Source organism: Strix uralensis, chromosome 18, assembly GCF_047716275.1.
Source record: "Strix uralensis isolate ZFMK-TIS-50842 chromosome 18, bStrUra1, whole genome shotgun sequence".
Lineage (NCBI taxonomy): Eukaryota > Metazoa > Chordata > Aves > Strigiformes > Strigidae > Strix > Strix uralensis.
The window spans coordinates 15,577,665-15,601,518 of record NC_133989.1 but is presented as its reverse complement, the minus strand read 5'-3'; the positions used below and the strand labels follow the sequence as shown (position 1 = coordinate 15,601,518).

General features: G+C 46.9%; 1 protein-coding gene across 4 annotated transcripts in view; it reads right to left on the bottom strand.

The window, feature by feature from the left end:
* RALY (RALY heterogeneous nuclear ribonucleoprotein) overlaps positions 1 to 23,854 on the bottom strand; it is a 140,410-nt gene that overhangs the window by 71,641 nt on the left and 44,915 nt on the right. For all 4 annotated transcript variants that reach the window (XM_074888238.1, XM_074888236.1, XM_074888240.1 and 1 more), the window contains exon 2: positions 18,629 to 18,719. The gene's annotated coding sequence lies outside the window, so the exon portion shown is untranslated. The remainder of the gene's footprint in view (positions 1 to 18,628; positions 18,720 to 23,854) is intronic.

The following is a 23,854-nucleotide window of genomic DNA, read 5'->3' as shown; positions in this document are numbered from 1 at the left end:
CTTCTGCCGCCTGGAGTATAAGCTTCACTTTTAATTAATGATGTTAACGAATCTTTCTGCACTAGCAAACTTTTTAGTGGTGATTTCAAGGGCTTTGTCAGAAAGACACCAGTATCACGTTACTCTCCTGGGGGAAGCTATTTTGGAGAGCAGAGACCACCCTTCTGTGTTGAGACACATGCCTGTTTATTCCACGGCGTTGGGACACCTGGACCAAGGCAGTTCTGCTCTGGAGACCTCATCTTCCTCCAGCGCCTTCAGCGGGTGCCAGCGCTTCGTTACCTGTGCTGGCTTTCACTTTCTTCCATGGGTGCAGGAAACACAAGCTGCTTTCGGCAAAGACAGTTTAGATTTCCCTTTTCTTGGGAAATCCATGCAAGATGGGAGGAATCACTACTTTTGTCTACGGACCAGAGAGGATTCCTGGACAAGCAGGTCAGCCTTTGACATCTATTTTTTAGGAGAGATGAATCCTAAATTACTGTTTGGAGCCAGAAACTTCTTCTAACCCAGCGGGTTGACCCCACATTTCAGAAGGTAATACAAAGTAAGGTCAGGACACCTTAGCTAGGAGATAATCTGCTTTTTCTTTTTGAGGCCAGAAACGCCGAAGGCTCCCTCTTCCTCAGTCTGTGCTTCCCACCACTGGCCCACCCAAGTCAGCGCATCTCTCACTCTGCCAAGAGCAATCCCTTGGACCGAGCTACTCGTTAGTTTTAAGTTTTATAGAATATAGATCCGTTTCCTTCCCAGCTCTGAACTTTGCTGACTCAAAGGAAAGTGATCTTTAACAATCCCCTAGATAGCTGCATTTTTCTTACCTAAGTACACACAAATTGCAACCTACAACCAATTAAACAGACAGTTTTTCACTTTTTCACAACAAACATAATTTGTAATTCCAAAACGTCAATAAAGCGTCCTTGAATTTTATATTCCATAGCACTCACAACTCAGCTCAGTGATTTAGGAGTCAATGATTTAAAAAAAGGCAATTAGGGTATTAATTGAGAATCACCAAGTTACTTCATATAACATATTGCATATTTATCCACTTGCATGCTTTGCCCTAACCGCTCATACCACACTGAATGCTGTTCCATCATTGCAGCTGGAGTTCTTAGAGCAATGTATCTCTCCCTCTTCAGCCTTTCATCCCAGCCGTGCTCCTGGCTTTAAACACTAAGACAAGTGATGGATCTGGTACAGGGTGAGGGAATGGTGAATCACGGAGGGATGAGTGGGATTTACCTTGAACTAAGATGTGTTTTCTGACTGGAACAAGGTCAGGGAGAAAGAGCCTGTTCGCTATGAAGAATTTTAGTGAGAAAAAAAGAATTCTCTAAAAATATTACTGTCCACAATAACCACAACAGCTTCATTTTATAAAATTATACATTTTGTTTCCTGCCTACTGTTCTGAGTTATTTTTAGAACTGAAAAATAGAAGTGGCCCAACAGAAAGCAAATTCTTTGTACTAAAAAAATGGCAGTCTAGTCACCAGCCCAAATCTCACTTCAGACATCCATGCATCCCTTCCACTGTCTCCCCTGGAAGAGGGTCTGGATATGGGACCCCCAAGCCAGGAAGGGTCCCCAAATTCTGGGGAGGCTCAGGACCCCAGACTGACTACAGCCACATTTGCCCATGGTCTTGTCTCGCACCAGGAAAGGGAGAAGATGAGTATGGAAGAGGGTAGGGGAAAAAGAGGTAAGAATTTTCATCAGATGGGGCTGTTAGTTACTGAGTGTCCCCCAGTTCTGCAGACACAACCCAACGGGGAGAGCTGTGAATGGCCACCTCGGCCGTATCCCCTCCTCATGCCTCGGCAGCTGTCTTGCAACCTGACATTTTTGGAAATAGGATGTTATTCTTTTTTTTTTTTTTTCACACTAATATCCAAATTCATAGGAGGCATTATTGATGTGACAGATTCTTTGCAAATTTGAACATGAAGCCAGAAAAGCAGCGTGCATACACATGCCCAGACATAATGGCAATGTACTCTGCTTTCCAAAGTTCTCTGTTGGAAGGATATTTCTGATACCAGGAGGGATATTTCTGATATCAGAGTGCTAATACAGTACAGCTTTAGATGGATTGGCAGCACACCACCTGCAGTATTAAGACTTCCATCAGCTGTCTTGTCACACAAAGAGCAGCGTCTCTATAAAAACCTAATACCTTGCAATTTTGCAAGTTTGATATTAATGCCAAGGCTTAAGAAGAAAATATAAGTCAGCTGAATATAGGCAGATGTTCTTCCAGTTTGATGATGCTGCTGCCCGAAAATGAGCTTCACTGCACCAATAAGGCAGCTCTGGCACTGTGGTAGTGGACACAGATGCTGCAAATGATGAAGACAAAGAAGCCCAAAACACACCCTAGGGACTGATGCACTGTTGTGGATACAATAGAAATACTTCTGAAATTAGGTTAGGTAGACCATAGGGATTGAGGAACAGAGAAAGGTAGGCATATGTGAGAAGCTCTCCCTGACCAGATCAGAAGCTGGTTTGCGGTGCAGTAGGAAGCATCCTACACTCACAGCACGAGGCACTGTCAGGTCATCATCATGGACCTCATGCACTTCTTCAGCCCCACTGCCATGCTCGGGGCTGCTGCAGCATCAGTCCCAGCAGAGGCTTTCAGGGTGGAGGGACTTTGGGATTAGCCATCAGGGCACCCTCTGCTCCCCTGCAGCTCTGGGGCGGGGCTCACGGGAAAGGCCAGAGGCAGAAACTACATCTCTACTCCATCTTGCCTTCACAAAAGGTTTCCAGTGCAGACACCACAACACCGGCCACTATATCTTGCATTTGAGGTGCTGTGCCTGGTCTGCTGTGCTCCAAAGCAGCGTTGTCTCAAGGAGACGCTTCACCAGTTTTGCAGGTAGAGCTGACACTGGCCACGTCCCTGCCTGCAATAGGTGTGACATCTCTCTCTGGATGCCACCATTAGGAGTTTAAAAGGCAGGACAGACAAAGGGCAAACAGGACAGCAGCGAGCAGCTGGCAGAGCCCCCCCTGTGGCTTTGTTTTCTCTTGCAATTGAATTAGATGCTGATAAGGGATAGTGAAGGATTTTCGTGCCACATGCGGCTCTGTGATGGAGCTTCTGATCTACGGATTACAGTTTACCAAGGAGACAGCTCTGTGGAAAAATGCTTATGAGGAAGAAATGCCACTGCTGTAAAAAAAAGCTCAGGGAACCATCTTCTGGGGTCATTTCTCTTAGGAAAACATCCCTATGAAGTCGCAGAAAGACTCTTAACCAACTGGCGGGGACTTGGCGGCTGGCTCTGAGCAGGAGCGCTCTGATGTACTCCACCTGCGAGGCTCATGTCCTAATCCCGCTCACAGCTTCTTCACCAGCGCTTGCTCTGAGGCAAACAGGGTCGACCTTGCTTCCAGTTACTTCTCCAAAGAAATAAAAACAATACCATATGGTTTTACTTCTGAGGTCCACTACAACTAGGCAGATGGCTCCAATATTTGGGCTTGTGCTACAAATTAATCAAGGACCTTCTGAACAGCCAGGCATGCCTCCGACATTCAGCTTCTGAGCTAGTGCTCGTCTGAATAAAAACCCAGATGTCAGATACTGAGAGCAACAGAGTATCAGCCCCTCTCTCCAATTGAAACATTTACCACTGACTTATCCATAGCCACAAGCATCTCGTATGCATCTGTGACTGCAGTGCAAAGCAAGTAGTACTCCTGCAAAGTCAAGCATCACAACTCATCGCAAAGTAGCCAGCAACATTGTCTGAGCCTGATTTGGAAAATCCCAATGGAACAGCTGCAGGTTAAATGTTAAAACAGATTATTTTTACACAAAATAAGGCACTTTTCATAACCCAATGGCTGGAAAATCCTTTTAAAGCCAGTGGGAACTGCCATACAGGTGTTTGCAAGCCCTGCATGCTGCCCCAACGGCCCCAGTAAGGTGCACTGCCCAGGTGGTGACCCACGGAATCACCCTCCTGAGCCAAGGGCGCCCATGAGCTGTACCCCCAGGATGAGGATGTCTGCAGGAATTCCCTCATCGCAGAGTCCTAAAGCCAAAAATCAGAGAAGCAGCCAAATTTTACATTGCTCATCAAACTTTCCAGCGGCTCCAATTAATGCTGCTACATTATGTATAACCCTTAATTCCTCTCTGCATCACTGGATACGCGACACAGGAGACATTACCCAGGCTTTCCCCTTCAGCTCACTGCACCGAGGCCCTACAACAACAAGCTTTTTCTCCAAATCTCCCCACAGGTGGGTGTCAGCAGGCTTTCCACAGCCGGGAAAGGAAACTGCAGCTTCCTCCAGCCCCCTGGGCCAGAAAGCAGCAGAGGCTTTCACCCCCCATTCAGTGTATCACTTTTGCCAGTCCATTGAGCCTTGAACCTCCAGGACCACAAATGCCATTGTGTATACTCTGCTTGTGGGCCTGAGAAAGAAAAAGCTCGCTGACGGGCTTGGCTGTTCCTCGTTATAAACTCTCCATGCCCTTATACTCTTTTTTCTCAAAGTACAAAATAATATCACATGCTTTTTACAATACTGCAGGTTTCATGTGCCACAAAGCAGCATCTGTCTGTGTTCCTGATTTCTGCACGGCTTTGACTTACAGTATCCCTTAATCGTCTGTTTTTGTTTACAACATATAAAGGAAAAGCTTCAGTGCAGCTTTCCACCCCCTGCAAATACGGATATTGTTGTTTATTTATAGCTCCTTATTTGCAGAGAGCCTATGGAGACGAGAAGAGATGTCATTCACAGGGGAAGGCAGATGTATTGAATCAATCACCACACAGAGGGGCCTGGGGTGTTTCACAAAAGAACCACAATTCACAATAGAAGATAAATCATCCCAACAGTTACGCATCCTTGTCTGTCAGTTACTGTCTTGATACAAACTTCACAAAAAATAAAGCAAAAGCCCCTTTTTCTAGATCTAACAGTAAAGTACAGCTCTCTTCTCCAGTTTGTAAGCTTGCTCAAGTTGCAATGACAAAGGGAGCTGTCTCTGGTTTTATTTCCCTAGCTACCCTAGACCACCCAAATGGTCTTCATCATCTTCAAAAGTTTCCTTTTATAGGTTGGGAAAAAAAGTCCCCCAGCCCAAACTGCTGTGAACCACTATATGGGTAGGGTGGGGGGCCCTTCTTACATTAAAAAGGGATATTTCTGTCTGTAGATATAAAGCAACAGAGTTAGAAGGAAGGTGGTCTACTTTTCCTATGCAATGATAAAAATTCTTGAAGATAGACATGGAGGCATTCTTACTTAATTTGGAAAAAGAGTCAGCACTTCACAGACACCTATAGATTTCCCTGAAAGCATCATGAAAACAACCTACCTTCAGAGTTATAGGATGATGCTATCTTTGATATCAAGCCCAAATGAAGAAGGGAGAACAGAAAATAGGAAGAACTAAAAAGAAGAATAAAAGAGAATTAATAGAATAAAATCTATGGAATAAACCAGTCCAACAAAGGGCTGTGGCATTTAACTTCAGATCACAGTGGAGGGAGGAAGGTCTGCCTTAGGCTGGAGATGAATTCCCACTTCTTGGGGCCCATCCTACACACCTCTGCTGAATGCAGCAGCCAGCTCCACCTGGGGCACAGACAATTTCAACGATATAGTACCCATATTTTACTTCCTAGCCAAATATAACCATGCCAATACCTCACTGTGGAATTACAAGTATTTATAACCAACCTACCAATTAAACCAACAATGTTCAATTAGTTTCTTGGGGACAGACCTTCATGGGGACATGTGGGACCTTCTTTTGCCAGCGTGCCACGCGTGCCATGCCAGGCAGACCCGTCTGATCCACGCACACCTGGAGCCCAGCTGTCTCCTGTGCTGCCTATCTAAGCTTTTTGTGGCCCTTGAGATGCCCTTTGTATTTCCCCATTTCCCACATGGTGATAATACCCCAGGGCTGATATACTCAAGGGCTTACCAATTTGATGGCCTGGGAGACAGGAGGTGATATGTCCAAACGTGTCCTTTGCTAGAGACAGGTTCAAGCTCACCCTTTATACACTCTGGTCCTTCATCAGACGTAAACAAGCTCAGTTACACAACGTCCCATGAAAATGGATGCCACGTATATGAGCACAGATCTAACCAGAGTTATTTTTTAGCATGGACAGCTCAGGGAACTATATAGATAATCACAATTTTGAGCCACAACATGCCGATGTCCTATGCCTGTTCTACAGGAAAGCAGGTAATAGCTCTAGGTCTTGCCTTGCTATATGCTTTTTAGAACATATAGTTCCAACCTCTGACCCTCTCCCAGTTTTGGGTTCAGCTTGCAAATCACACGGATTCAGATGACAAAATAACCCGTGTTATCTGTAGTAATGTGTTTTCCAAACCCATTGTGATAACGGCAGGAACTGGTCTGTAAGTAAATGGACCATTTATTTATGGATCGTAAACAAGAGCATTCAATTCTTCATAACCATAGAGCAAAGCTCTTTATCTGAGCCTGTGGACACCCAGCTCTTGTGAGCTGGGCTGTGGCAGGCAGGGGGCAGCTAAAAGACAGAAGAAAAGTCATTTATTCCCTCTCCTCTTCCACAGTATCCTCACCATTTAAATGTAGACCAGGAAAAAGCTTCAGAACAGAGTCAGGCTGTGAGCAGCCAACGTCTCTCCAAGGCAGGTACAGCTGCACTTCCTCATCTCCAGGATAACAACAAGAGTAAAGAGCTGCTGAGAGCACAAACTTCTCCCGTCGGTCAGAGCTGAAACCTGGTGGAGTCGGACCCAAGTCCATCCCTGCCCCTGGGAACGACTGCCTGCCTTCAGGCAACTCAGTGGAGGAGCTACATCAGGTTATAGCCTTTGAACCTCTTAGATTTGGAGGAGGGACATTGGAAAAGGACCATTTCCTTACCACAGCCACTTGGATGGGAATTACCCAGAGGTTATTTTGATACACTTGGAAGTCGGGGTGGAAACTAAGCACAAGCAAGGTGGGGACCCAACAAACAGCAATCTCAGCCCTGTTGGGCCAGGAATTACAAGGCAGCAAGGTCACTAATGGGGGGAGAAATTCAGCCAAGCAATTTTGAGGGGGAGGGAAGAGTAGGAGACCGTGTTGGCAAGCACAGGGTGAAATCAAACTGGAGAAATCAATAAAGGGAAAGGACAGAGGGGGGCAATGGGACGCAGGAAAAGATAAATTAAAGGCTTGCCCAGGGGTTATGATGGCTAGTGAGCAATAAATTAAATAAAAGAGGGCAACAGGGACGAGCAAGGTAGTGTGAAAAATTAATTAAAAGGAAGGGAGGCATAACCAAGGCATAAAACATGGGTGCTGGCGGAAAGATTAGAAAACCCAGGCAATGAAGAGGCCTTGGAAAGTGTAATAGGAGCCAAGGCAGAGGCTGTAAAGGCTGTGACCACATGTGAGGGTCAGATAAACAATGCAGATGCATTTTCAAGACTATGAGAAGCAGGAAACCATTGAAGAAGAAAGGAAGCATCTTGCAGAAGGAGGCAGCGTTGCTAATACGGAGGTGCTGGTACACCAAGCTCCACTGCTTGGGTTTTGCAGCCAAAATGCAGTAGAGTATTCACTCCCCCACCTGCCTGCAAATGGTCTCCTTCCACCGACCCCTCTGCCCCCAGAGGAGAGGGCATGGGTGCTGCCTGCAGGATGGGGTATTTTAGCTGGGTATCTTAAATGCATGTCTGCTGAGACACAAGGAAAGTGGTGAGCAGGGTCAGACTTGATCTGGCTGCCTCCAGGACTCCCCTCTGGGTCTCCAAAATGAAACCACAGACTCCCTGCAGAGGTCTCTGAAGGTATCCCCCAGCTCTGAGCAAAATTCACCAACATCTCAGCCACCGCAGTTCAGTTTAGCCCATGTCCTGGTGTGGATGCATCCTGTTGCCTTCTTCAGGTTCATAGGACAGGCAGGCTTTGGGTGATGGGCAGAAGACCCTGGCCTCAGCGGATTTATGTGGCAAACACAGACTTACATCCAAGTCCCTGCTGGGTCCATTTGCCATCAGGGACTTGAATGCCAGGTCTCAGACCGCACAGGGGAGCAGCCTGCTTCCCTCAAGGGTTATCCTGGGGTGAGCCCCCTTCACCCTTTTACACTGAAGATGTTCCACTTTGAACAAAGTGATGACACGCACTGGGAGAACCAGAGATGGAGAAGGGGCTGGATGGAGACAGCATGACCCGGCAGCCTGGCAGTCATTGATCCCACCTGAGCACCAGGGAACCTGGACTTTCCTGAAGTCTCATTCCTGTCCACCTTTGTGAGACAGGAGTGAAACAGCTCTCTGGTGTCTCCTTGCTCATCAGCCCTGAGCCCTGTCTCAAGGCACCAGATCTCTGTGTATTGGGGCCCCAGGGCTGCTGTGCCAGGAACTGTGCTCCAGAGAGCTGTGGGTCAGCCCAAACCCCTGTGGTCCATCGCCAGCTTCCCAGTCTCAGGTGCATCACCAGGAAGGCAGCAATTAGTCATGGGCTGGGGTATGGCGGTTTTCAAAGGATTTACTGTTGCGTGCCAGGCAGGATAAGCAGCAGCTCATCAGCTCTGTGCAGAGCAGGATGGTGTCCCCCAATGCCACCAATTTTGCACTGACAGATTTTCTGTTTGTAATCCAGGTCCTGCTTTCAGCTCTGCAGCGGTCAGGACTCAGGCAGCCTCTACGGGACCAGCTGGTCAGCAGGGACAGGCAGTCCCACCTCTGGCTTCAAAAGCATCTGTCTTTTTAGCCCAGGATGCTGGTGCACTTACTGGGCTGCCCAAGACCACAGGAGCCTCCTCCAGTTATCGTGTCAACACGAGCAATGAGCTTTGTGAGCTCCTACTGCCCATCCCTGCAAAGCTCCCTATATCAGTGTTTCATTAGACAGCTGTTAATTGCACTGTAGCGCAGGCGGTGCTTTGCTTTTGGAGGATTTCTCATGAGGAGTAGGGATGCAATTTTCAGAAGAGCTGAAGAGGGTTTGGGGGCACGTGTGTGGGGGGGAAACAATTACACAAATATTTTCAGGCCCTTCAAATCACAAGGGAAAAGAAAGAATTGGACAAATCTGGATCACACCTGCCTTTACAGCAGCATGCTTTGAAATGAACAGGTTGCTTCGGTGCTCAGAGATGACTAATAAGATTATAAGCAGAAAATACCTGTGTCAGAGGAGAGAAGAAATAAAGGCATTCAAAGCTATGACAAGCAAATGGAAAAAAAAAAAAAAGTATAAAGCAGACTTTTTGGATGTACTAGGAAGGGTACAAGCAAGATCAATACACTGACAACAGCAGCCAAAGTCAACCCAGAAGACAGCACAAGCACCTTCATAGGTCTCAGCGGCCACTGATCAGGCACCCCAGTGAATGCTTGTAAGGGAAGTAGGACAAGAAGTAATGGATAATTAACAACATCAGAGAGAGCTAAACGTGCTCCCTCTGCCCTAACAAACTTCTCTATAGCTGCTGTTTGAACCGGACTATAGATAGTTAAATGATAGTTCATTGTACCCTACCCATAATAGGAAGCGGGTAAGGTCTCATGGAAGCTGTAATGTAAATAGAGTAGGAAAAGGGTGTATTTCCACTGCTTTTTAACATACCAGAGCAGAGACACACAGGGTATTAGGACTCAGTTCAATGAAATACCAGTTTGACTTTAGCATGCTGCAGAGCTGGGTGCCACAGGGCTTTGATCAGAGGCAGTCTGTGCTGGATCCAGAGCCAAGCAAGCCGCTCCCGAGACCCCACTCTGCATCTCCACCGAGACTGCCTGTCCTTATTTTGTGTGCATTTCTTAAAATTAATGAACTCAATCTGCAAGCACATACCCTGGAGTCATTCCTCACCTGTTGTAGCACTCCCATTAGTTTTGCTACTGAGATGCAGTGGGAATTTTGGTGCACAGCAAAAAACAAAAGCTGCCTTGTTCTTTTACACGAAGGCACAAGCAAGTGACTGAAAGCCCTTGGGTTCCTGCGAGGTGATGGTTCACCACTCACCAGGGCATCACTTACAGCCCATCAGTTGGCAACCAACTTCACGGTGGTTTAAATTAACGCCACAGAGCACACAGCCAGTGCAGGCTGGGTGTCAGCACACGCTCCGTGCAGCTTCCCTTGTTCAGCTGTTGTAAGACAGACTCTTCCACCTGTGTGTGTGGACTCTGTTACCGATGTTTCTCCCGAACCTGTACTACACTAAGCTGCACGTCCCCGAAGTCACATGGGAGACAGATCTGCTGAGCAGGACAATGTTCCCTTCCCAAGTTATTTCTCCAAATATAACCACATTTGAAGCTTTTGCCCTTTAAAACACTAATTCCTATAATCACTAACCCTCCTAACTACAAAGAGTCATTGTTCAAAGGTATAGCATTAACGACACCCTCAATTCACCCAGCTTCAGAGAGGCCTGAGACTGCCCTGCACGTAGCACCTTCAGGGTAGAAGTCTGTTATTCAATAGGATTCAGGCAAAATCTTTGGTATTTCCTGGCTTTATGTGTGTTGGAAGAAATTCAAGTATAATATACATAAGTATATATAACTGCAACAGGGGAGGTTTAGACTGGACATGAGGAAAAAGCGTTTCCCAGCAAGAGTGGTCAGAGAGTGGAATAGGCTGCCTGGGGAGGGGGTGGAGTCCCCATCCCTGGGTGTGTTTAAGGGTCGTTTGGATGAGCTGTTGGTGGATGTGGTGTAGGGGAGAACTTTGTAGAGTCGGGCTGAGGGTTGGACTCGATGATCCCGAGGGTCTTTTCCAACCTCAATGATTCTGTGATAATGCATATATCCACCCTGTGGCCACGCACACTGAGGTGGGAGGTACAGAGCCCACTGCCACCACCAGCCCGGTTTCAGGCTAAGCTCTTCCTGACACCGTTGCTCCGAGCTATTATGCCGCTGGTTGGGGAACCCCAGAGACAACCCGGGTTTGGTTTTGTGCTTGATGCAACCCAGGCACGTGTTCAATCTGCAGTCACAGTCTGCAGGGGAGATGGGGCACAACAAGGCAAATGAGATGAGGTCAATGCAGAGGAGGAGATAACTGACGGGAGGTGAACAGGGCACAGGTGCCACATCCTGGCTCCCAGACAGCACAGCAAAACCAAGCTTTTAGGGAAAGATGCAGAGGAATGAAACAAGGTTTGATTATAAGGCCTTCCCCTAGCATACAGGAGAGAACAGGCAAGAGACCAAGGCTGTCACGGTACCTGTTTGTCCCTCTGCTGTGAAGGGGGTAAGAACAGCCCATGACCAAGAGCTTGTCCCTACAGAGCTCATCTACCAGAGGAAATCTGGAGACCCAGATTAGTCCTCCAATGTTACCCAGCACATCCCAAGGTCATCCTCACTGATCCATTGACCCTGTTTTTTTTTAGTTGAACCTCCACCCTCAGGAAGAAAACAAACAAGAGAGAGGATTTTAGAAGAAATAAAACCCCAAACCAACCCCCTGCCCCACTCATCATAAACACAGGGTGTGTGGCATTGTCCAGCATCCTCTGGATATTAAAGTACACCCAGGAAAGCAATCCAGCCTAAACTCTCCAGGCAGCACAAGGTCCCTTACGTTAGCGCTCTATCTCTGTGTCACACCACTGCCTGCAAAAGGTCAGTGCCTCACAGAAGAAGCACATATGATAATGAAATGCTACAGAAGGGAGACAGTAAAATAAGCAACTATTTGGCTCATTTCCTGAAATCTCCAATTCAAGCCAAGCTGGAAGCAAATCTCAGGACTGGATTTCTATTGATGAAGAAATGTGGCCATCTGTCTGTTTGTCTTTTCTGAGTTTCTTGCTAATTCTTATTTCTCTCCTTAAAAAAAAAAAATAATCCATGCTCACATGTCATATATTTGATGCATCTGACAAGGTCAGAGCCATCATATCCCATCAAGCACACGCCATTACAGACTTGCAATGGGAAGCCGAGAAAAGATGTGCAAAGAGAGATCTATTTCTGTATTTTCATTTTAAGGCATTCCCTTGACTTCTGCTTTCTGACTCACTTCCCAGCTCTGGTACTTAGAGATGCAACCAGAAAGCTGCATCTGGTTAGGAGAGGACAGAGTGAACGAGCAGCACTGAGGTACTCACTTGTCTCTTGTTCCCAGTGCCTGAGCACCTCATGGAGGAATGTTTCCATGGTCATAACACCCGTTCAAGCTGGAGCAGAAAGACTATTCCCTTTCGGAGGCTGAGAATTGAGACATTCAGGCCCAGCTCCTCAACACCAACTGGATGCCTTTGATGACTGAAGCCCAGCCGACTGGCCAGGGAATCTGGGAAAATTACAGTGGAGAACTCAGGAGACAGACATTTAAACCTGACTCCATCTAGCAGTAAATCCTGTCCCCTGGCTTTTCTCTCCACAATGCGCAATACTGCTTGAGTGGGCAGCAACTGGTTCTTGACAGGAGAGGCAAAAAACAGCTTGGAGGTGATGGGGAAAACAAGCCAAGATGGTGAGGACCTGGTGGTTCAGAAACATGTGAGAAGAACCCATCCTATGTCCTTCTGACCACTAGCTTGTTTCTCTAAGAAGGATTTAAGGTGTCAATAAATACAATCCACCCCACTCCAGGCTTCACAAATTCACTCCAGCTGGGTTCCCGTTCAATGGACACATACACAGCCAGGGGATGTGCCTGTGACAGACCACTAACACCTGGGGCAGTTCTGACCTTCCCTCTGGAGCAATCCAGAAACTTTTAAGGTTTCATTCTGCAAACGTTTTCACCTGAAGTTTGACCACAGGTATTATCCTCAATCATAGCAGAAGAAATGACTCATGTGATCATCTGTCAGCTGGTGCTTACACAGAAGTTATTTCAGAAAAGATTTTACGTTTTCCATTCATACAGTACCTTAATCTGAATTAACCTTCAAGTCTTGAGAAGCTCTGAAAAGAAGATAATTTCAAAAAGCACATCCAGAAATGAAAAAACCAAAAATCCCCAAGTCAGATAACTTAAATTGACATGTTATTTTGATAAGATCAAGATTCGTAGCAAACTTAATTCTCAGATACAGTATTCATTATGAATCGCTTACTCAGTTCTTAAAAGAATCAAACATTTTGGGTTGATCCCAGGAAACTAGCTCAGCTCTAGAAATTGACTCAGGAGGTATTACTAACCCATGGCTTGCTTTGAGCATAAGAGTTTTAACTGAATTTATAGGTTTAAAAGTAGACATATGCTGGAGTTTTTCTGGATTATGAAGGTTTTAAATCTCAAACCAGGTCTAGTACAATCCACTGGATCATGTATGCTATGTAAAGATATTTTTGATTTTCTGTTCAGCCTTACTGTCCTTAAATAACACCAAACACTCTGATCTTCTCATATGAGAGAAATGAGTGAGCTACATAACCTTCTGCTTGCAGAATGCACACTCAGGTGGAAGGTCCAGAGCAGGAGGGTCACCCAGGTAGAGCTGCTAGTGATGGCCTGTCCCAAACCATCACTCGGCATCCAGAAACACCACAGCTTTCCTGCTGCTGCAGAGCAGGTGAGAGCTCCATGCAATTAATTTGCTTATTTAAAACCACAGAGCAATGAGGCTGTTTATGAAGGGTTAATTAGCATCTCATCTTCCACTAACTCATGCCCAGCAGAGCCACACGAGCCTGATATGGGCAGAAATGAGGAAACAGCTTCTCAGTGAAGGTCAGCGCCCAGCATCCACCTCTGAAGGCTCCAGCATGAAGAACGGCAGTTCAGTGTGTCAGGACTTGGCTCTCGCTGGAAAACCTGATCCTTTATGGGAACTGCTTGGGTTCCCACTCAAAGCCAGCTAAGCTCAGCTCCATATAGGCAGAATGCAGACGGGAGCAAAGGGAGGGGACAGCTCCATTATGGAGAACTTCAGAGCTGGCTGACACCAGGATCTGAGCCTGCAGACCACACTCCTGGTGCTTGCAACTGCTAAATGACTCCTAATCATCTTCGATCAAAACAACTCCCAACATGCTCTGCTTTCACAACAAACTTTAGCATCAAGAACATGGCTCTTCTAGCCCAAAACTCATCTGCTTCCCTGCAGAGAGCAGTGATGGACTGGGGTCTCTGTGTGAGGAGAGCACTCCTCTCACCGTGCGTTTGCTCTGCGGGCTCTGCAGCCTGCTCTCATCAGGCAAGCACGAACCTACTCAAGACAAAACCTGTTCCAGATGAACCAGCTGCCTGGAAACATCCTCCAGGTAACTGCTTACAAATATCACACATGCCACTAGGTTATTTCCAGCACAGGAATGTGGGCAATCCTTCCAGAGAGTCTACTTAGAAAGGATTTTTAACGGTCCTTGAGTTTATTTACTGTAGATAAAGGTTGGGGAGCACTAGCTTTGGAGGGGATTTCTGTTCGTGTCCTACACAGCCCAGACTGCCCTTCGCCCCATCCATGGTTCGCAGCCACCACGTCAGCTCTGTCTCCTGAGACAAGAATTATAGCCTCACCACACTGAGTCTATAGCAAAAGAAAAACTCTTTAGAGGTACCAAGATTCCCAGGACTTTGGCATAAAGTGTCAAGACAGATTGGTCCTCTCTGGGTGGTCTCAGGGCTCCCATTGCTGGAGCACGGTGGGTGTGTACATGCTTCAATCTGCTTATCCTCATGGTCCACCTGCATTTTCTGGGACAGCCTGGGATCACTGGGTCTACAAGGAGACAGAATGGGTGCGACAGACCCTGGGTTCACTTTCCAGGCAGCTTTTTAACCAGTTCTCCCTGTCTCCACTTCTAGTTGGCCTAGAAGGGGTCGCTCTTTCTGTCTTTTACTGAGGTCTATTTTGACTCATCAGTTTGTGCTGTAACCAACGGCCAAAGCAGGTGACTGCAGGCACGTCCAACATTCCATCTGCAGAAGGGATGGTACAAATGGGCATCATACCCCCACTTCTGCACCTCTGTGTCAGTGGCTGGCAATCACTCTCATTGCTAGGACCATGCTCTGGGCTCTGCAGCAGACAGCAGGGACAGGGCTGAAGCCTCTTCTCCCATTTATCACTAAACAAAATCACATACTTTGTTTTATCTACTGGGAACTCTCTGAGGGAAGCTTCAATTATTTGGGTTTCTTCTCCCTTCCTTTGAGGTTTTCAAAAACACACAAGCCACTGAAGACAACTGATTTTTACTGCACTCTTGCAAATACTTGCATTTCAGTCTGTCCGTGGTCAGAAACACACGGGGCTGGTAACAGGGGACAGAAAGCCAAGCGCACTGCACCCTGCTCTGAACTACTCGGTACTTCATCTCCACCTGCTCCTCCACCGTATCCCAGCCCTGGGAAGGGATGTTGCTGATGACATAATTGCATTCAATGATCTTCCCAGCACACGCTTGCAAAAGTATGAAGAGAAATCCACACTGCAGAAATCTCATCATCTAATTGTCCACAGACGAATAAATAATAAAAAAAAAGAAAAAACAAGCCACAAAGGGCAAAGCCAGTCTGCGCCAGGCATGAAGTACTTGCCCACTTTTGTTGAAATGTTAGAGCTGCAAAGTGAGTGTTGCAAAGAGCAGAAGAAGCAGTTGACAGGAGGCTATCCCTGCTCTGCACACCACTGAGGTTGTTTTCTGATGGTTCATGTCACCTGTAGAGCCTCTGGAAAGAATTACAACTTTATAGTGAGATTCATGAGTTATCCTACCGCCCCTTCATTTCCTTGACAAAGGTATCTTAGGCACAGAGGGTAACCTGGTCCCACAGTTCAGCTTTTTTAGACTTGATCATGAACCCTGTGAATACACCATTCACGTCCTGCATCTCCCTTCGCACCGGACACTGCAGCCCTTACCCAGAGCCTGCACCTACCAGCATCTGCGCTGGGCACCAACACCTGCGACCTCCTCCTGACCCGCGTCATCTTTTCTAAATTAAGAAACCTGTTACATCGCTTCCTTCCTTGGCCCACAGGGTGCTAAGAAGGTCACTACCAGATCATAGCTTAAATGGCTACCGAGTGCCATCCTAATCCTGGAAGGACAGGAACTGCCGGAGCTGATAAATGACCTGAACAAGTGATTAGTCAGATTTATTTGTGATTAGACACTGCGGTGGCCTGCTCCAACACTGTGTTTTTTCTAAAAAGACAGACAGAAAATTTCATCCACCTAGTTTTCACTGAGCTACGTAAGGATGCTCTGTGTCCTCTAACTATGGGACACTTCCAACCCTATATGGGTGGACTCAAATAACAGGTATTTCTGTGACCTTCCCTGCATTGCCGGAATAATGGGCATTTTCATCAGCCTCCCTAGTTCTCCAGAGTTACTCTCAATGCTCTTTGCCAATTGCCTGAATGACAGATATTTTCACAGCTTTTTCTCCATCCCCCAAGAAATAGGCAGTTTCACACCTCCCTCTGGAATCAACCTTTATTCTGTGCGCTCACAATAAATGGAGGGAGAAGTGAAAAATGAAAAAGCAAATAATCAACGAGCAGCGTTCAAGAGTTCAGAAGTCCTGTGAAAGTGAAGAACTCACAGATTGAAGAAGGTGCCGCAGTTCAAGCTCTGCAGTCTGTACACGCAGGATAAAAGACACTTTTCTTCACTAACAGTAAATACCCTGTACAAAAGGAGTTTAAAGCACTGTTTAATATGTCACTGGTTTATATGCCATAGTTTAAAGCACTGTTTAATATGCCAACAGCCAAAACAAAACTTCGAAAAAATTCTGGCAGTGTTCTTTTTTAAAATGTCTTGAATATTAAAAAAATAAGGTATTTCTTCAACGCTGCTGAATCCCGTAATTTCATTTGCTGAGTTAAATCCCCATCTATGGAATTAGGGCACAGTAGTTCTCTTATTCATGCAGAAAAGGGTTTTTAGCCAGCTCATTTGTTTAACATATCTGTATGTCAGAATTTTTTAGTCCTACTTTGTGTCAAGATATTCTCACTACTACTAAGGGAAGGTATATTAAGCTAGAAGCAGAAAATGGTTTTAGACAAGTCATAAGCAAGCCCAAATTCCCTTTCTCCTTCAGCTGCCTGGTTTTGGTTTGAGAAAGTTCAGGTGAATCTTTGTTATTTGCAGTTTCCTGGATTAGATTTCCAAATCATGTAAGAAGTATAAAACTCTTAGATCCTTATTTACTGTGTACATGGTATCTCCTGGGGTCCACCACACAACACCAGAGCTCCTACCTGTATGTTAAGAAGTTTTACCTGATCACATATGTTTTTTTTCTCCCTCCTACGTAAATTCTAAGGAAAAATCCAGCCACGATACCAAATAAAACATATGTGTTACACTAGGACTGTAAACCCTGTTGAACTGGAAATTGAGGACCTGCTTTTAGCCACCTGTCTGGGAAGTGGAGGGGAAAGTCACTGCTGAAAACATTACACCGTTCCATCTTCACACCATGAATTGTGCATAGCACAGTTATGCCCTGAAATCTTCATTGAGCCTCTGCTGAAGCAAACTCCAGGTTTTATTCACCTAGAGTCCCGTTACTCCATTCTTACTAAAAACTCCCACAAAAGCAGGAAGAGATCTCCCAGCTCAGGACTCCATTGACTTCATTGCTCAGGAACACAGCAAGCTTCTAATAGCCGCAGCAATTCCTGGACCAGCATTTCCCAGTACTTAGGTCACACTGTCACTGGACCTGATCCCTAAACCCTTCTCCTCCTTTCCTCCACAGAACCTCTTCTTCAAAGAGATGCTTTCAGCTCAGCCTACCTAGCCAAGCCAGGTCTGGGGGATGTTACAGCTCATGTCCTGACAGTGCTGTGTCTGTCAGCACTTTAGAGCTGGTCATCTTCCTAAATTGTGGCCTGAGGACACTGCTGTACCTTTTGGGGATGGGGGAACTCCCCTGTCCTGATCAAAGTGCTAAGAAACGCAGTCCTGATTTGCTGGTGTTCAAAGGAATATCAAGAGGGTGCTTTCTCTCAGCCCATTTTCAAGAGAACACTCTGCCTACCCTGTGCAGAGGCAGTACCAGGGTTTCGATCAAACTCTGGGCACCTTCCTCCACCACACCACCAGCTCTGCAAGGTGTGTATCTGCCTTGAGCACAACGTCCCCCACGTGCAGCACTTCTGCACAGCTTCTCTTTGCAACCTCTTGCACCGGGGTGTGCACCAGGAAAGTCAAGAGCAGAGTCCACCTCTACGTTACCCAGAAGTCACGTTCATATTCACGTTCACTCACAACAAACTGCAAACATAACTTTTAGAAGAAGTATAAGCAACGAATCAGAAGCCAAAACATGTCGAAACCCACTGTGTCCAAAATGATCACAATTTGCCCATCAGGGTGTAATTAAGGCAATTCTGTTCCTATTGCCAATAGCACACGAGGGAATGGAAGATTCTCAGCACATCCATCAACCTTTGATTCCTCGAATGCTTACACCAGGCCAGAGTGAGGCCACTTTCAGCAGGCTCAAAGAGAGAAAACCTTCAGCCTGAACCCAGAATGAAGCCCACTCATACAATTCAGCATCTCAAGCAAAGTGTCCTCACTGCCCCAGATCTCACTACCAGGTCCCGCCTCGCACAGCAGAACAGCAGCAGCTGGGAACTGCAGGGATCCCTCCCACCATTCCTCACGTCTAAAGGTACCTCAAGACACAGTTACTTACTGGGACTGGTGTGGGCACTTGGGGAGTGTCAGTCCTTCCCGTCACTGGTCTGGGAGCAGGCGCAGCACCCCTCTACGGTCTCCGCTTCACCCTGCAAAAATCAGGACACAGAGGGTTTTTTGCCAGCTGTGGTAAGTAGATAATCCAGTACTTTCTAACCCTCAGCAGAGAAGGGTATGCTGCATAGGAAAGAAAAGCTGCTGGCGGGCTGTCTGCAAGGATCAGACCTAGGACTTTCTGAGCTAAGACTCTGAGCTGCTTAGCAAGGAGCTCAAACCAGAGCAGACAGTCGGTTGCATTCGCAGGGCTGAGTACGTGGGATAGCTGCTGGGGAGGTGGTTCGGACCAGCTTGGGTGTGGGAAATCCCACAAGAACTGATGCATCATGTTAATGCTTGCAGAGAACGAGGTAACCGGCAGATAGAAGCAGACAAGAATGTTTGGTCACGATGGCTAGGATTTATTCAGGGAAAACAAGAGTTTCTTCAAACTGAAATGCCCCACAGTAAAGCAGAAACTTTATGGTTTTTTTTTTTCTGTTTTGAGAATGTGTTTTGATTTTGCTTTGGGTCAGGCCAACTTGAATTGAAACATTTTGTTGATGGAATTGAAATGTTCAGCTTTAAGACAGTTCCTCTACGCCCCCCCCAGCCAAAATACCTCTGGGGACTTTACATCACTTTGAGAGACTGGTCAGGTAGAAACTCAGCCAGGATACTGCAATTTGGTAGTGGGAGCTGCAGGACTTTTTATGGCATTTTTATGCTGGGCAATACACCAGTGCCCAGTGAACAGGCTCCTGGTGCAGCTGTGTCGGCATAGTCAGGCTGGCAGGCGACGCTCCTCGCAGGGAAGGCTGCAGAGCATGGTTGCTCATCCTGTAAGAGCTGGGCTAACTGCTTTAGAGGTGGGAATCTAGGTCTCAACAATTCCTTCCTCCTCTGCAACCAGACACATACCAAATCTCCCCCCACACCAGTCCCAGAACTCCAGGCAAGGAGTGGGAGCTGTGGTTGAATAGCTGGGATGTAGCGAGACATCCTCCGTGCTTTGTGCTCTTCAGCCCTGGGCTCCAGAACAAGGACTGTCCCTCCGAGCTCACCTCCTATACACTCCAGAGCTGGTGGGAACTGGATCCAGGTCTCCATACTCCCACTCCAGTGCCCAAGCCATTAACAAGACCCAGTGATTTAAACCCATTGCTTCCAATCAGCCTTCTTGGGCTAACAATGATCTACAACAGAGGCAATAAATCACTGTGAGATTCCCACTCTTCCTTCTCCACCCTCCTCAAATTGATGATGATTCCCACCTCCTGCAATATTTCCTGAGTAACCATGGCTTTTATTGAAAGAACAATACTTTTTCCCACCCTGCTCTATACTCAGATACATGGGCTGTCTGATCCCCTGGGGAGGGCAGGAGGGGCAGGCAGGGCTCCTGCCAGTCATCATAAACGTTAGGCTGAATGGTTATAGTTCATCCACCCAGCCCACCAGGAGAGACCCTCTGTACTTAGAGGCTCAATTCAGTTGCAGTTATGCTACAGCACTGCAAAAGGTCAAACTGGAATGAAGCTTTTAATTAAAACAGAGAAAGCACTAAAGAGACAGAGAAATGAAGCACTGGGCTTCAACCAACAATGAGGTCACACGTATCTAATGAACTGATCAGAGGTGACATGCTGGCTTTCACAGCAGAAGTCTCTGCACACTCTGGCAGTGCACCGATGGATAATCTCTCCTGCACAGGGGTTCAAAGCTCTGCATGAAAAACCCACTGCAGTGATGAAGGCTAAAAGCAGGGATGCTGCCACGTGGCCACGTTTCCCACCATCTAAGAACCCAACAAAGCATTCAGGACGATGAACTTCCCCCTGTGCTGTTTCCTCAGTCTCCCTCCATTTCAATGGATGCATCATTCAAGTTTATTGAGTCTCTCCTCTCAGAGATCTGGTAGCATCTCTCAGAAGTTCAACTGAGTATGTAAAAGTGTTGGAATCAACGATGAGTGCAGCAATGCTGTGAGAACAGGCCTTCATGCAGGAGAGATGCAGAAGAGGGGAGAGAGTAAGAGAAACTTAGGTCTGAGCAGAGCCCTGAACATCAAAACTCTCAGAGATCCTAGGGATGTGGAAAAGAAAATGGCTCATGGCCTGCTCTGATCATACCTGCCAGAGCCCTGAAGGTCCCTACTTCGCCATTGCTTAGACAGAACAGGGCAGATGGAGAATTACAGAAGCAAATTCCAGCAAGGAAGGAGGAACAGAGATTTTGCCTGAGATCTGAATGAAGGTCTGAATGCCTTCCCCATCCTCCTCCCAAACTGACCCAGATGCCTCAACTGAGACAGAAGTGTTTATCTTGCTCCTAAAGCCTTCTCCTGCTGATAGGAACCTAAAAGTGTGGGAGGGGAGGGGAAGTATGAGGGGCAGAGGGACATGGTGCATCAAAGAGCATCAGAAGCTCTGAGTTCTGCTATTGGTTCCACTGTGCACCTCTTGGAGACCAACGGCCAAAATACTACATCTCTATGTCCCTTCGGATGTTAAGTCAGACCCAGATGAGGTCAGCACAGGTGCCTGATAACCTGAAGTTGAAGCTGTACAGGAGGTGTCACAGAAAAACCTCACCACTAAGAAGATCAAGGGAGCTAAGAAAAGGAAGTCCACCTCTGCTGATGCATAATCCCCTCATTTCCCAAGTCTCCAGCTACACGAAAAACCAAATTGTCTTGCTCTTACACCAAGTTCCTCTTCACTGCATGAGTCCTAATGAATTCAGGCAGCAGGAGCAGCAGTCTCCAGCCCTTACAAAGCTGGAGGCAATCAGTGCAGTGCACAGTCCTGTGATTTTTCTAGAACCACTTCAACTTACGATGCAAAAGTGAAGGAGGAAGGAGGCAAGTACCCTGCCAAAATACAACAACATCTTTCAAACAAAGTAACTGCACTAAAATGTGCTGGTTTATTTTCACTCTGGGCTCCCAAAGCATTTCCCTCCTCTCCCTGAATGATAACGGGCATAAAAATTAAATATAAATTCTCCAACAAAAAGCGAAATGCACTGAAGGGTAATAAATCACAGGGGCTGGATGGCATTCAGAGGAAGTTGGGGGAAGGAATAAAGGATGAAATAGCGCAGATACTGACTAAGATATATCATAGACCCTTAAAAACCCAACGCTCGTCCTCAGGGCAGGGGACTCGCCACAATGGGCTGAATTTTGATGAAGCAGCAAAGGGAACTTGCCCAGCAAAGCTGTGGGGTTGGTAGGTGGTGCTCACACTCCGGCAGAGCTCAGAGCACAGCAAATGTCACCCCAGCACCATGCTCACATCGCCACCTCATGCGGGGATGAAGACCCCAATGAAAACACCTTCTAATTTCCCCAAAGCTACAGTTCTGTCCCAGTTGCTAACTGTTGAGGTCAGACCACCTGCAAACAGAAAGCCTGTGCTGGGGGTCTCTAACATACTTTGTACAAAACAGGCGACATGCCCTTCTGGCTCACACAAAGGGCCTGCAGGGATGTACCTGTGGGACTGGTGCTGCTCCTCTTTCTCCTTAGGGCCACATGCCAAACACAAGGCGCTGCACTGGCACCGGCAGTGGGATCGATCAGGAACTCCAGAAAAAGTAAAGAGGGACCAGCCCGGTGCTGCCGTGGGAATATACACATTTCCAGTCAGCAGCTATCACAGACCGGATGCTCTCTCATATGATGACCTGTGATTCTTACACTGGCATTTCCAGTAACCTGAAACACTCCCCAGGGCATCACACAGAAACACAATATTCTGGAAACACTATGTATCAGCTCCGATTTTCTTCTAATAAACAAGATTACCTTTAATTTTGCAGGCACCTCCTACTTCATTAAACTTAAAAATCTTGCTCTCCAGGGGTTTCCTCCTCAACTGGGGGAGGAAATGAAAGACAGAAAATGCATTTTAATTGGGGATGAAGCTTCATCTTTACACTGCCTATCATAATTATGTGTCATTTAAACAAGCATGGAGCAGGTGTGAAATGGCACCAGCTCCAGTTGCGCATAAAAAAAAGTTGACACCAGCAGCATGTCTCAGCCAGAATCTGATGGTACAACTTGAAAACTCCTTTTCTCTTTGGTTTCTTTCTTCCTTTGTTCCCTCAAACTTCTCAGAAAATTTTCTTTTTGAAATGGGAGAGAAGAAATGGCATCTTTGCAAAGCCAAGTGGTTCGAAAGGAAGAGAAGGTAATTTCAGCATTATGTGCCAGGGCACAGCAACAGCCCCTGCAAAACGTGGGGCAGGGCTGGTGTTGGCGTAGAGGACGGGTGAGTGGAGGCACATCAATGCAGCCACGTGCCTTTGTGTGACACAAAAATGGTAGAGCTAAATCTGCTGCTCCTGCTTCGGCATCACTTTGCCTCCCCTTGCCGTCCTGGATAAGACTCCAGCTGAGGTTGATGCTTGCAGGTGAGATCAGAGTGCACCACCGTGGAAGTGACCTCAAGGTGCTGAAGCTTGCCCTGGGAGTTGAGCTGGGTGGGAGAGGGTTTCTGCTTTCCCTCAGGTCACTCAGCCCCCTTTCTCCATGCTCCAGCACCGGGAGGAACAAAGCAATGAAGCACTTCTGTCAAGCTAATATTGAGGATTTCAGTCAACCTTCTGCAGAGAACAAAACCGAGGAAGAGCAAGGAGAGCTCTGCAGATGGGTTATGCTGCTCATAAGGGAAAGGAGACCTGGAGTTCATCCTTTGAGCTGCTAGGGAGTCTCCACAGAATTAAGGGCAGCTCAGTTGGCTTAGGTCTTCCCAAAACAGCTTGAATCACTGAGGCTTTTCCATCTGAGGAAGCCCAAGATCAGGCTCATCATGTGTGTCCCTCCAGGCTGAGATCTTCTCCTGTATGGGCTTTCCATGCAAGCTGGGAGCTTGGACCTGCTTGTGCCCCTGCCTCTCTTCTGCACAAAGACAATTTCAGCACTTGTCTGCCCTCCAGGGCCCTTCCAAAACCTGTGGGTGTCTCCCACCAGAGCCCTAGGAGAGACAGGAAGTTGGAGAAACCAAACCATTTGACTTCAGAACAAATGCAAAGCAGCTCAGCTCAGACAGTCAGCATTCCTGGGCTCCTGCTTTGTCTGTTTGCTTAGTCTGACAGGACTGTACCATTCCTCCTGAAAAAGAGATGCCTGAAACATGAGTCAGAGCAGAGATCTCTACCCTTTGTGCCTTTCTGGATG